Source organism: Ostrea edulis, chromosome 4, assembly GCF_947568905.1.
Source record: "Ostrea edulis chromosome 4, xbOstEdul1.1, whole genome shotgun sequence".
Taxonomy (NCBI): domain Eukaryota; kingdom Metazoa; phylum Mollusca; class Bivalvia; order Ostreida; family Ostreidae; genus Ostrea; species Ostrea edulis.
This window is the reverse complement of record NC_079167.1, coordinates 75,652,925-75,667,480: the sequence shown is the minus strand read 5'-3', so window position 1 is coordinate 75,667,480 and position 14,556 is coordinate 75,652,925. Positions and strand designations below refer to the sequence as shown.

Here is a 14,556-nt window from a genome sequence, read left to right as displayed (position 1 = left end):
TTGAAATAAACCACGACTCTGGTGAAGTTATGTGCTTTTGTTTAGATGCTGAGCGTGGCTCACAAATTTTGGGTTAGAAATTTGGTTCTAGTCAGTTTCACCACTTTATTATACGCCCTTCTTTAGACGGGACGTGTTATTGTGTGATATCTTTATGTCTGTTTGTCCTTCCATCCGTTAGGGGTTTTCTGTTTCTAATTTCATTTCTCCGTCACATGTTAAGCTGAAACTTGCTATGTAGCTTCTTTGTGGATCATTCTAGATCATAAAGCAATTTTGATCCATTTTGGCCTCTCTTGCAGGAGTTGTGCCCCTTTATTTGAAAATTATTGTTATATGGAGGGTACATAACTTGTCCAACAAACTCCTCCCACAATTTTCAAGTGAGGACCATCTTGTTTTACAGGGTGTTTGTATGGATATTGAAGATGTACATTTAGCAAGGATTTTGATTTTCTTCAATTTTTGAGAAAATTACAGGTTGTTGGATTTAGTCAGTTTTTAGGAAATATTGCATAGAGAGTACATAATTTGTTTTATTTTTCCACAGTTTTTTTTACTAAAGAAAGGTAGATTTTGCAGTTTCCAATTTCAAAATTTGCTGTATCAGTACATATATCATATATTTCATCCATAATGATTTTATTTTAGTTTGTTGTATCTCTTAGTTCAGTGCGGAGGGGTCCATTACTAAGCTGTGGTCAGTCCACTCTAATGCCCACTTAGCTTAACGCCATACAAAGCATATAAACAAATTACTGTCCTGTAAGATAATCATAACCCATGAGGTTATTGTATATTCATGTCTTGTGGACAATTTCAAGGTCAATTGTCAGTTCATTTCTTGAAAGGCTATTCTAATAGTTCATGATGATTTATACAGTAGATAGCTATCCTTTAATGATTGATTGTCTATTGTTTCACATCTCTCTCGAGAATTTTTCACTCATATGGAGACATAATCTATACCAGTGAAGGGCTTCAAATTCAGGCCTATGTTCAGTGCTTACAGCCATTGAGCAGTGAGGGTTCTTTAGCGTGCCACACCTACTGTGACACTGAACATCCGTTTTTAAGGTCACCTCCAAGGACCTGTGACATTCACACCTGATGCCGAGCGTTTGGCGATGGAACTGTCTGTACCTTTTTTAATGACTTAGGTCTGTCGCGGCCGGGATTCGAGCCCCAAACTTCCGCATGTGGGGCGAACGCTCTACATCTAGACCACCGTGGCAGTAACTATCCTATAATATTGACTTTATTTTCATGATTCTGAATAAATACATAGTATGGACAAATTGAATATTTGTGAAAATGATGTCTGGCTGTGACATTTAAGGCAAGCTCGCAGAGATTAACCCATCACATTGTAATTTACAGCACCCCTGTAAAAACAGCTACATCAGAAATAAACTATCACAAACTGTATGTATTTTACAGCACCCCTGTAAATAGGTTACTGTCAGAAATAAACTATCACAAACTGTATGTATTTTACAACACCCCTGTAAATAGGTTACTATCCGAAATAAACTATCACAAACTGTATGTATTTTACAGCACCCCTATAAATAGGTTACAGGGTTCGAAATTAACTCATGTCCGTAAGTCCGAGACTAGTAAAAAACGTGTCGGACTAGTGAACTCTCTATAGCACTAGTCCGTACGGACTAGTGAAAATCCGGAAATCAATCTTGAATATGGTAAAGATTTTTAGCAAGATTTGTTCGAGTCTCTTAGATGTTTGAAGTTATGGTCGATTAATTACCTGCATGGTTAAGTGTTTGTGTGACTATGACATCCTGAGCTTCCAAACACATGGAGTGCATTCGAGACTGCCGTTCTTCGAACATGCACAAATGTTTTCCGGACTAGTGAACATCAACAGTGACTAGTCCGTACGGACGAGTGCTTGAAAAAGTTAATTTCGAACCCTGGGTTACTGTCAGAAATAAACTATCACAAACTGTATGTATTTTACAGCACCCCTGTGAATAGGTTACTATCAGAAATAAACTATTGCAAACTGTATGTATTTTACAGCACCCCTGTAAAGTGGCTACTATCAGAAATAAACTATTGCAAACTGTATGTATTTTACAGCACCTCTGTAAAAACAGCTACTGTCATAAAGAATTATGAACCCTATGTGATTTATTGTACTGTAAAGGGACTACTATTAGTTTTTACAATTCACTGCTTTTGTTTCATTCTTCAGAGAATTCATTAAGGATTCTGAAGGCTATAATGTTGGAATCATTATATTGACCTTCAATACGTTGTTATATAATGTTAGAATCATTATATCGACCTGCAATACGTTGTTGGTGTATTGGGTCTTATGCCTCTCTTAAATTGATAGTAATGGTATTTACAGCCATCTTTATGTGATAGAGCAGGAAAACTTTTAAATAATTAGACACCCATGTTGATTTGATACCTATGTTGATTTGATCATATTTTAGTGTATGTGTATGTATACATATGTATGTATACATATGTATATAATATATATATAGATAAGATATATATATTACATACTATTGGTCAGTTAATGCTTATTATAAGTTTTGTTTGATAGAAAGGAAATGACTCTTGATCCTGCTGAATACTGCGTTAATCCACAGTGTGATTCTTGTAAGTAGTTCATTGATTTCTACCGTTGTTTCTACCTTTTAAAAATCAATTAAGCTCTGATTAATTACATAATTCTGGGATGTTACATTCCGGTGTACCTAACTGTCAATACACATCCGCAATCCCAAAAGAAATCCTGTTCCTTTAGACGTTTTTAAAAATGTGGTAATAATAGCACTTCAGTAAATTGATTTCTTTTATCACAATTCGGGAAAAATCTATAAAGGGGCTGAACTCCTACTTTCAAGTGTATTGACAATGAGGGATTGAATATTTCAGAATGAGAAATCTTCAGCCAAAAAACAAATATTGTTAAAATGTCTCTTGACTGAGTCTAAATGTCAGTGTTTCAGTCTTAGAGAAATGATGAATTACGTTTTGTGTAGTGTGACATTTTGATAGCTGCATCATTATTATTCATGCATGGGGCTTAATTTTGTTAGCGTAATTAAGTTTTGTGGGCAAAAAATCCTTCATATGTTTCATTACTATCATTCTAAGTACACAAAAGGGTCATGTGTAGCCCATGTGCATTGTACCAGATAAGGGGGTTACTATGTCACTACTGTCATTCGTGTTTATAAACAAATTCAAATCAAATATATCTCTCGACTATAATGATTCAGCAGAATCCTTTCTAAGGTGTGAAGGGGAAAAGGGGGGGGGGGGGTGTTAATAGTCAAACGTATCTATCCCATGGGCAATAAATTTTTTAAACATGATTTATGGTACTTTAAAAATCTTTTTGTTTATAGAGGGGAAAAATTCATCTGTAAATTGTAAATTTACACATTTGACGGCATACACTGTGAGAGAAAAAGTCCCAAGATTGAGGTCACCATGAATTATTTAGTAGACATAGTTTCAATGATCTTAGGAGTCTCCGAGAAAGAAGATATCCAATCCCTGTATTCACTGGAAAGCACATAACAAGGTAATTGTGAAGATATGGTCCAGAAATCTGTGTTTTATTTTTTAACCCCTCTGTGTATTGTAGATAGATGTTATAATGTAGGAACAAATACACCATGTATCTTGCCCTTTCTCTCCCTACCTGCACGCCAAATCTACTGATGCAGGCACATGACTTTTGCTTGCATCTCGATCATTTGTGAGAGATAAAAGCTATTTTTCAAAGAAATGAGTGATGATTAGGATTTTTCACTATGGGAAGTGATGTTGGATGCTAATACCGTTTTTTAGAAGGGGAATTATGAGATGGAGTGTAAGGTGTAGACACGGGAGTATGTGAAGGAGCACTTGTGTACAATTTGTTGAAGAGATAAAGGAAATTAGACAACAGGTTATTTGAAGAGGTTAGTTATAATCGCTTTTTTTAAAGCATTATCAGATTGATTTATTCAAATCAGATTTTTATTTTTTTTATTTTTTTTGGGGGGGGGGGGGGGGGGGGGGGGAATAGGATTTTTGACAAATTGTCTCTTGTAATGGAGAAATGTAAAGAATTGGTATAGACTTATGCAGAAATAATTCATCACTTGAGATAATACATTCAGAAGTCATTAAGATTTATGTTTTTCATTAGGGAAGGTGTTTTGTTAAGTTTCATGTTTAACACCTACCAGGCTATGCCAAACAATATTATATGGGTGGTCCTGTTGACTGAGGCAGCTCCCGCCTTTCTTTTGAAGTCGACAACTCTCAGGCCATGCACATGCAGTAGTGTTTATCTTTTGGGGGAAATCTTTTTTTTTTTCATAATCAAATTCATCTCATTGTCAAGTCCAATTTATCATAACTTTCATTTCTTTTAGGATTCAATGAAAGTATGTATCATTCTAGGAGCATTCCATTCTGCTCTCCGAATAATCTGGTACAGTGTCGGACTTTTCTTGTGAGGAAATGTTATAAAGTCACTCACTGGGATGTAATCTCAGTCTTAATTAATGAATTGTGATGATGAAAGGTGCTGAGTTTAATGCATAATCCCGGAGTATGAGGGTTACCCTGTACTTGTCTGTCTGACGGGTGATGAGTCATGGTAAACATCACAAGGCAAAAAAAAAAAATCGTCTGAAACCATCAGATCTCAAACACAAGAAATGAAATTTGTTTTGGAATTCTTGATTGATAAGGATTCAGATTGTGGAGATTTGTTGTTGTGTTCTGGTACCTGTGTACCTGCTGGGGAGGAATGGCAGACGAATATATACATCTCTAAACCGAACATAACGATATGTCACTAGATATTGCCTGTTGCACATTTGTTAATGCTGGTGATCTTCAGGGCTGCACCTTAATGTATTGAAACAGGTTGCATGTAGATCAGCAATTAATTTTAACTATGTGTCATGTCTGGGGGTAATGAGTGTTTTATGGGTGTGTAAATGCTTTATGGCTAATGAAATCCATGCTCATGCCATAGTATTTCATTCACACGCGTTTTCCCATGGTCTTTGAAGATTCTGTGATTGTAAATTACATTACATCATAAGAGTTTTTCAATTGCAGTGGAACACAAGCACTCGAGCCCTGTTTATTAGATATATCATTATGCTTTGGGAACTCTATAAATTTTTCTTTAAGATACACATTATATTTTTGGTTCTTGGGGTTAATGGTGACTAGAAAAAGCCTGCACTTCAGTCCTAGACATTGTTGGCTTGGATTTCTTTTGTTTTTATAACTGAACTGATATTTATTAACCCTTTGAAAGCTTTTCAAATAACATAATCATTTTATATAGGGCTGATTACATAGTCTGGATGGGAATGAAATTGAAGACTTCTTTCATTTTTGATGACAGTCTTCGTAAATGATAAAAGAATACAATGGAAACTGTACCCTTTAGAACAGCTGTGCCATTTCTCACAGTGTGATGAATTAGTTTTGTAATGTCAAGATCCAGACGCAGTTGAAAGGGACATAACTCAGTCATGACATAGCGTTTTTCTATGACACAAGTATTGCTAAAAGGAAACTTTAATTTATAAAAAAAAAATTACAAGTACATGTAGATAATTTCATCTTGATATTGGGGGTCTTTAATTTAGGAAAAGGTAAAAAAAAAAATTCAGGACATGCATAGACTGCAGCTTTTCCTTTGAGTTGTCAGGGTACCAGGTTGGTTGGTGGGTTGTTTATTGTTAAGCGTCCCACTCTAGAATTCTTCACTTATATGGAGATGTCACCACTGCTGGTGAAGGGCTGCAAAATTTAAACCTATGCTCGGCGCTTACGGCCTTTGAGCAGGGAGGGACCTTTATCATGCCACACCTGCTGTGACACAGGGCCTTGGTTTTTGTGGTATCATCCGAAGGACTGCCACATTTAGTTGCCTCTTGCGACAAGTAAGGGATTCTGAGGACCTATTCTAACCTGGATCCCCATGGGACTCAATCTGTAATTCAATCAAGCACGTAACATCAAGGGATGTCAAACAACATAAAACAAATGTTCGTGTGTCACAGACTTTTGAACATTTTTAACTTCTCCCAAAGTGCTAGACAGAATTTGGTGTATGTTTATTCTATACTTTTATCAACAAAAGCTATGAATTAATATCTAGTAGAGTCTAGTAGACTCTTGTATGGAAAATTTAGAAGTTTATTAGGTATGTCCATTTGAAAGTTTGCATGAATGACTTCTTTAGCTCACCTTTTCTGATCAAAATTTGTTCGTTGTCTGTCGTCGTCATAAACTTTTCACATTTTCATCATCTTTTCCAGAACCAAAGGGCCAATTTTAACCAAGCTTTGCACAAAGCATCCTTGAGTGGAGGGCTTTCAAGTTTGTTCAAATGAAAGGCCATGCCCCCTTTAAAGGGGATATAATCACAAAAATAGGGTGGGGTCATTTAAAAATCTTCTTCTCAAGAACCACTGGGCCAGAGGAGCAGAAATTTACATTAAAGCTTCCTGACATAGTGCAGATTCAAGTTTGATAAAATCATGAGCTCTGGAGGTAGGATGGGGCCACAATAGGGAATCCAAGTTTTCCATACAAATATATAGGGAAAATCTTTAAAAATCTTCTCAAAATACACTGGGCCAGAAAAGCTTAGATTTACATGAAAGGTTCCTGACATATAGTGCAGATTCAAGTATATATATGGAAAATCTTTAGATATGGGCCATGGTGACTCAGGTGGGCGATGTGGCCCATGGACCTCTTGTTTTGCATTGTGCTTTTATTGAGGACATGCATGCATTTACTAATCAGCATAAAACTTATTTTTACTGATCAAGTGGATTCTATGGCAGTGACGTCTCATTTTAATCTGTATGACAATTTGGAGTTTACTGAACGTCTGCTTCTTGTTTTAGCTGTTATTGAATTTTATAAAATGGACTACAGTCGTAGATTTGACATAACTTGGCAGATTATTAATATCAAACCTATATATCTGTACCTTTTTTATGAAAATATTGTCAGTTACTATAGCTTTCTGGGCAGATTGGTTCTAAATAACATTTAAAGATTACCCCTGAGAACATTGTACATATGAAAAGCTGTTGAAACCCATTTCGACTTCATCAGCTCTTAAAGCACTCCGAGACCTTGGTAGACAGTTGACACATTTGTTTTTCAAGTTGACAACAAGATTGTCTGAGTATTGTGGGATATGATTTGAAATTCATCAAATCTGAAGCTTAAGCATTCTAGAAATAAAATTCTTCTATGTATAAAGTTTTTGATTTTTGAATTTAGACCCAGCATCATGGGTCAGAGGCCTGTTGGTCAGTGTTTAGTATCGGTCATTGGTCAGTGTTTAGTATCGGTCATTGGTCAGTCTTTAGTATTGGTCATTGGTCAGTTTTTATTATCGGTCATGGGTCAGTGTTTAGTATTGGTCATGGGTCAGTGTTTTATTATCGGTCATTGGTCAGTTTTTATTATCGGTCATGGGTCAGTGTGTTAGTATCGGTCATTTGTCAGTGTTTAATAGTGGTCATTCATAAAGAATTGTATTTACATTGGATACAGATTAGATGTAATATGTTTAAGGTGGCTCACTATACATCTTGAAAGAGTTTCTGAAATCAGCACGAATTGAAATGATTTAATTATGAAAGATATGATGTTATGTAAGAAGCACATATATTTAAAAAAGCATAAAAAGCATAAAATGTGCAATTTTTGATAGAAAAACATGATTTTTCAATAATTTATTTCAATAGATATGAATAAAAAGAATCTGATGGATTTGAACTCAGAATCTGCGAGTCTCCAACCCGATATTTTATCCACTGAGCAACGATGATCGACAAACAAATCAGTCAATAAAAATTATTTACAAAGCATTCCAATTGCCATCTTGTGACGTGATGTCATAAAAAGTATGAAGTCTTGGTGTAATGAGCCACCAAGCTCTGGACTGGTTCCCACCGAGCTCTGGACTGGTTCCAATGTCAGTCATGCAGTGACTCCATCTATATGGTGTATGCAAATTATGAAAGTTATTCATGGAAAAATATTTCTCTTTTTAAATGCTGATCTTCAAATGTATATGTTTGTGAATTTTTTTCTCAAATGGCTACAGAATTGCACTGAATTGCATATTAATATTTATGTAGGTTTTATTCCCCAAGTGTGAATTGTCGATAAATTAGACGCATCCGATTCACCTCCGAGTGTTAGATGCACAGGGATAGTCACAATGACAAATGTACGGAGTGATTTGTTATCGCGCAGCAGCAAATTCCAGTAGAAGGTTTCCTACTCTTCCAAATGTATCTAATATTTATCATTTCTTGATATGTTTTTCATAACATTTTCCCTCCACCTATCCCTGTTTAATAGTTGCCAAGTCTGTTGAGAAAATCATGAAACCTCAGATCAGTTTGAGAAAAACATTTCTCAGATTGGTTAACCCTATGGTCCAAGATATTGAACCAATGCATTTCTCATGTTTCACCATTATACCCTGTCAACCATATTCATCTCTATAAAACACTCGTATCCCCTGTAGACGCCCCTACTGCATTCCCTTACTATTTTCTATATAAAGATTTTACTTCTGAATCATTATAGATTTGTCAAACAACTCTCCAGGTCTGATGCTAGAATTTCATTAAACATCAAAATACTGGTACCGTCATGTTTTTAAAGCACTTGTTTAAAGATTGCATAACTTTTCAGCACAAAAAATGCATGCATTACTGAGAACCCTGCCTCAATACACGAATCAACATTTCGCACAAGTTATGTCCCTTGTCTGGCATCTCTCGGTTAAAAAGTAGTATTTCCCTACGTTGGCCTTTACAATTTTATTATCTGTAGCTTTGACATTTTATATTATTCCATCAACTGCAATCAACTACAATGATGCCCCTGGGTGGGGCACCCATAAACCTGTATGAAAATTTAATAATTAGCTATAATTCACAGTAGTAACCTCCTGTATTTGGTAAAGGAGGAAAACTTGACTTTTCACCGATTGACCTTTGGCTGACCTGCAAAAGGGACGTAACTCACAGCGAAGTGTTGATTGTTGTATAGGATACCATATTTATTGTATTGTATCAGGACAAGATTGTTCCAAAAGCAGACACATTAACATTGATTCAACATAAACAATAGTGAGAAGTGGATTGGTTTTGAGATCAAAATGAAGTTGAAATTATGATATTCATACACTGTAATGTACTGACACAAAAAAGAAATGCATTCCCAATATTAAACGTCAATGATTTTTAATGTTGATAATTTTACTGTTAAAAATTTTGAATTGCATGATATATGATACACATTCCTAAGCAATTCACGGTTGATTGAACTCAATCACATTACACATTATCGTGTTTGGAAGACACCAATTAGCACAGTTATGGATACACATGAATTAGCACAGTTATGGATACACATGAATTAACACAGTTATGGATACACATGAATTAGCACAGTTATGGATACACATGAATTAGCACAGTTATGGATACACATGAATTAGCACAGCTATGGATACACATGAATTAGCACTGTGTGCGTATCAGACCTGTTTCTTATCCTTCAGGTATCTGGTAATGATAGACCAATGTTAAAATTTATATCTCAAAGGATGCCAAGGCTTAGTAAAATAATGATGCATGCAAAGGGCAGTGCAGTTATAATTATTGGCTGAAAACACTCAAAACACAATGGCAAGGGCTTTGAATGTCCACAGATCTAGAAGCACAAATGCCTTAGATGACTGGTATAACTGCTGACCGCACTCAAACTCGGCCAACTGACCTATTTAGGTTACGACACCTCGTCGGGATATTTTCATTAGGTTGCAGCACCTGCTCGGGTTGGTTTTAGAACTGCACAAAAAATTGTAGATAAGACACCAAAGATACATGACCCAAGAAGAAGCGGAGAATCCGGAGATATTGTGCTGCCGTCTCTCAATGTCCCTATGGCACCAAGCTGTGACATGTTGCAGTGGAAATGCCCCTTAATTGTCATCGATGTGACGTCAGACCCCAGTGCTTGCAATGACACCATTCAAATGTGTTTCCTATGAAAATCACCATCTACTCTTCTATGATGAGTCAGGATTTACACTTTACTGGTCAGATGGCTGGCAGCATGTTTTTGGACCTCGACATGTGTTTTTGGACCTCGGCATGTTTTTGGACCATGGCATGTTTTTGGACCTCGGCATGTGTTTTTGGACCTCGGCATGTGTTTTTGAACCTCAGCATGTTTTTGGACCATGTCAGTAGAGATCTAGTGCAGTGGTTGTATGCAGTTGTTGATATTTGAAATACAGCCAGTCCTTTAATGGCTGCTGTCACTTGTGGAGCTTCGCTTCAGATTTAAATGGATATTGTTCATGATGTTTTATAAACACACCCAATTACTATTCACAATATTGATTGAAGTTCTGAATCTTTCAGTATTTTTGCAGATTTGAAACAAAAATTGCATGGCCTAGATTCAACATTGAATTAATGTTTTGAACGTATATCAAAAATTTATTGACCTTGTTGTTTTAGATTTGCAACTCACGTTAACTTTGTTTCAAGGTGTAGATATTAAAAATTAATAGATGTTGGATCTTTGACATTGAAAAACTGTCTTTGATTTTCATTGTGGAAAAACCACAGTGAGCTCAACATCAAAAAGGTGTTACAACTTTGTTGCTGTTCAATGATATATCAAAAATGGATCAATGTTGATCGAATTTAGGGTGTTCAACGATAATTTAACATATTGATAATTTTTGGTGTTGAAGTAAGGTTGTGCGCCTGCTGGGTTGACTCTCTTATGTGGAGATGAATCTGGCTGACGTGGAGATGAATCTGGCCGACGTGGAGATGAATCTGGCCAACGTGGAGATGAATCTGGCCGATGTGGATTTGTCTATGTGGAGTAACTAACCAGTAGCGGCTGATTGAAATCTCTCACGCTATCCAATGTATCATCACCTCTTTAGTTGTCTGATACGGTCATAATAACTAAGCTCTGAAAAAAACTAGAACACTTACAACGATTTATAGTTTACTTAGACTTATTACACGAGATACGTGATTTTCATTCATCTCTAATCAATAATATTAATGTAACGATTAAATATACCGTGATTGCATTATGTTCATAATCTTATTTACATTATTAATGTGTTTACTTTTATTGGAAATGTGTCTCTCATCATTATTTGATATTGACACTAATTAAACGATTCCAATTAATCGTACTTAATGACCTTAAGTAAGAGGATTACTGTATTTGTCTATTTGATAAGGACTGAGCACGACTGAGGTACAATCCGTGTGCAGACCTACTGACGGTTTCATGACAGATCACAGTGGCAAGGACTTGATGGAAAATGTTCTTCTTCAAATTTCCAGTTCTAAACTTAGAAAAAGATCTCGGCAAAGCTTCTTAATATGAAGAATAACAGCAAGACGTTATACAGCAGAGCACGAAGGGATTGGAATTTGCAGTGATTTTAAGTGATGCGGTGGTTAGATGTCGGATTTCTCTGTCAGGGAGAGATTCAAGGGGGCCCCCCATTCAAATCTAGGGCCGAATGATTTCACTAAAGGTCTCCTGACTAAGACCAGTATGCTCCTTTTATTGTACATCTTAATATTTTCATTTTCGTTGGTTTGCCATAAATTTGCATGTGAAACATTAGATAAATCATAGTGTTTCTAGTCTAGAAGTAAGTCATAAGACCCTGTGTGAAATATTTTCTCCCGTCCTGACGTGATGCTGTAAAGTGCTGTAGTCTTGCCCTATTTCCAGATCAGGAACAGGGGAAAGATAATGGGTTTATGTTTAGACATTTAAGGGGGAGGAATGTGGTGTTCAGATGGCTTTGATAGGCCTATGCCAGATTTGCTCAGTTGATAGGACAGATGACTTCAGATTAGTGGGGCCCCAAGGTTCGAATACCAGTGTGTTTCAGTCGTGTTGTCATTTCCCCATGTTGTAATAGCAGTACTAGTTGATACATGACCATCCAAAAAAAAATTCTTCAAAAAAATGTTCAATGTTCTGTTCATCTAGAGATAAAAGATGCAAATGTTGGGGGGTTGGGTTATAACCAAATGTCACAAGGGAGCAATAGAACCCATCGGCCCCAAATCGGAGAATCTTAATTACCAATATCAGTTTCTTTCCAGACTAAAGATGGACACGGCAAACTGACTCTGGAATTGTAAGGGGGTTCAACACGTGGAGTGTGTGGAAGTAATTGACTTACATACAAAGACATCTGTCACAGGCTTCCTCATCTATTGATTGCTGGTGTCCTAATTCACTTACAGAATCGTCCAATTCCGTTACTTTGCCAATAAACATTTTTCTCCGTAAGTGACAAATGAAATTACATTATTAAGGTTCGTCCAGTGACTATTCCTGCATTTGATCTTTGTTTTTCTCCAATAATTATGTATAGTTTTGTGATGAACTAGCACTATCTTATTCTCAAATTCATATGAAACAGGTTAGAGTTCATGTGAAAATGTTCCACGGAGCATGTCATATGTTAGAGTTTATGTGAAATTGTAATTATATGTGTCTTCTTTGAAAGAGAAAGATTTCTGATTGAAAGAGACCTAATTTGGTTTCTCAAAATTGTGGATTTATCAGAAATCTTTAACATCTTAAACTCTTTTTTATTCAAACCTCTATTCTTTTCCCATTGAACCATGATAATTTTGTGATATTTGCGTGATGTGATATCAGAAATTATTATCAAACTGCACAAATAGATAAAATATTGGTTTGAATTTGTAGTAACATTGATGACATATTAAAAAATAATCCTAGATTTAGTCATGTAAAACATCCCAAATGTGTGTGCTCTTGTTGCCATTCTCTTTTAAATATTGCCAATAATCGCCATTTCCCCATGCTGCTCGGCTTTAGAAAACATTGGTCACACATTATTTAACTCTGATGTATTTATTTATTATCATATCCTAAATTTTCATTTATATGAAAATTGTTTTGGTCAACGTATGTGGCCCATCCTTTCTATTAGAAGCTTCCTTACTCCTCTCTGTGTGTGTGTGACTACACATAAGCGGCTAGAAGATTTCTCCACTGGCTCCTGTCCTGCTCACTCTATGGTATTTCTCCACTGGGTCCTGTCCTGCTCACCCTATGGTATTTCTCCACTGGCTCCTGTCCTGCTCACCCTATGGTATTTCTCCACTGGCTCCTGTCCTGCTCACTCTGTGATATTTCTCCACTGGCTCCTGTCCTGCTCACCCTATGGTATTTCTCCACTGGCTTCTGTCCTGCTCACTCTATGGTATTTCTCCACTGGCTTCTGTCCCGCTCACCCTGTGGTATTTCTCCACTGGCTCCTGTCCTGCTCACCCTATGGTATTTCTCCACTGGCTCCTGTCCTGTTCACCCTATGGTGTCCCAGGTGTATCCTGAGTCTCCTTCATTTCTGTTTCTACATTTCTTCTCCTCTCTTTTTCGATCTCCTAGGTCTTCTCTTTCTAGGTGGTGCCCACTTGATAGCTCCTCTTCCGTTGCTGTCCTCCTCCATTCTACGTACATCCCTCCAGGTATTTCCTGCGCAATGTAAAGTTTTTATACGCCCGTCTTTGGACAGGACGTACCATGGTACAGCAATGTCTATACGTCTGTTTCTGTCTCTATTTTCATTTCTCTGTTACTATTCAAGCTGAGACTTGCTATGTAGCTTCTTTGTGGGTCACTCTAGACCATGTTGCAATTTTGATTCATTTCAACCTCTCACAGGAGTTTTGCCCCTTAATTGTAAAATTAATGTTATAATTGAAGAGTACATAATTTGTCCGGTTAAGTTCTTTGACAATTTTCAAGTGAGGACCTTCTTATTTATACAGAGTGTTTGTATAGACATTGGAGATGTTCATGTGACAATGATTTTGATATTCTTTCATTTTTAAGAAAATTACAGGTTGTTGAACTTGGTCCACTTTGAGGAAATATTATAAAGTTGGTACATGGTTTGTCCTTTTAACTCCTGTCACAACTTGAAGATGTGCATAGTGCAAGGATTTTCATTGTCAACAATTTTCAATTTTTTTTCCTGTTTAAAATATTTACAACTTGTTGAACTTGGCCGAATTTGGGGAAATATCTTACCCACAAAACTTTTTGCATCATATGAATAAAAAATCCTGCAAAGATCATATATCACAGCCTGAGAAGATGTCTGATGCTACCTAGTAAAGTTCTACAAATCATTGGTTTAAGAAAAACACTCTACATAAGCTTTTCATGGGTGTATTTAGCTGCAATAATGTAGCCCTATCCAATTTTTTTCTTATTCTGACGTTTTCGTTTTCCCAAAAAATAAAAAAAAATAAAAAATCAGAGAGGGCTACATTATTGCAGCTAGGGTGTATTATGTAGGCATGGTTTCCAGTACACTTGTTAAAACTGCCAACTTTGTTACAGTTGGAGACTTTGAAGAATGTTCCACTAAAGGGGGTGGATATAGGAAAAAACTCCTCTAAA

General features: G+C 36.4%; 1 protein-coding gene across 5 annotated transcripts in view; it reads left to right on the top strand.

Annotated features, from left to right (window-relative positions):
* Nucleotides 1-14,556, top strand: part of LOC125669759 (neuronal calcium sensor 2-like) — a 55,598-nt gene that overhangs the window by 4,931 nt on the left and 36,111 nt on the right. Inside the window, exons 1-2 of one of the 5 annotated variants that reach the window (XM_048904493.2) lie at nucleotides 3,666-3,953; nucleotides 12,216-12,401. The exons of 1 other annotated variant lie outside the window; for it this stretch is intronic. The gene's annotated coding sequence lies outside the window, so the exon portion shown is untranslated. Of the gene's footprint in view, nucleotides 1-3,496; nucleotides 3,572-3,665; nucleotides 3,954-12,215; nucleotides 12,402-14,556 lie in introns of those variants that run through there. 3 more of the 5 variants (XM_048904494.2, XM_048904497.2, XM_048904492.2) reach the window with 3 other exon arrangements.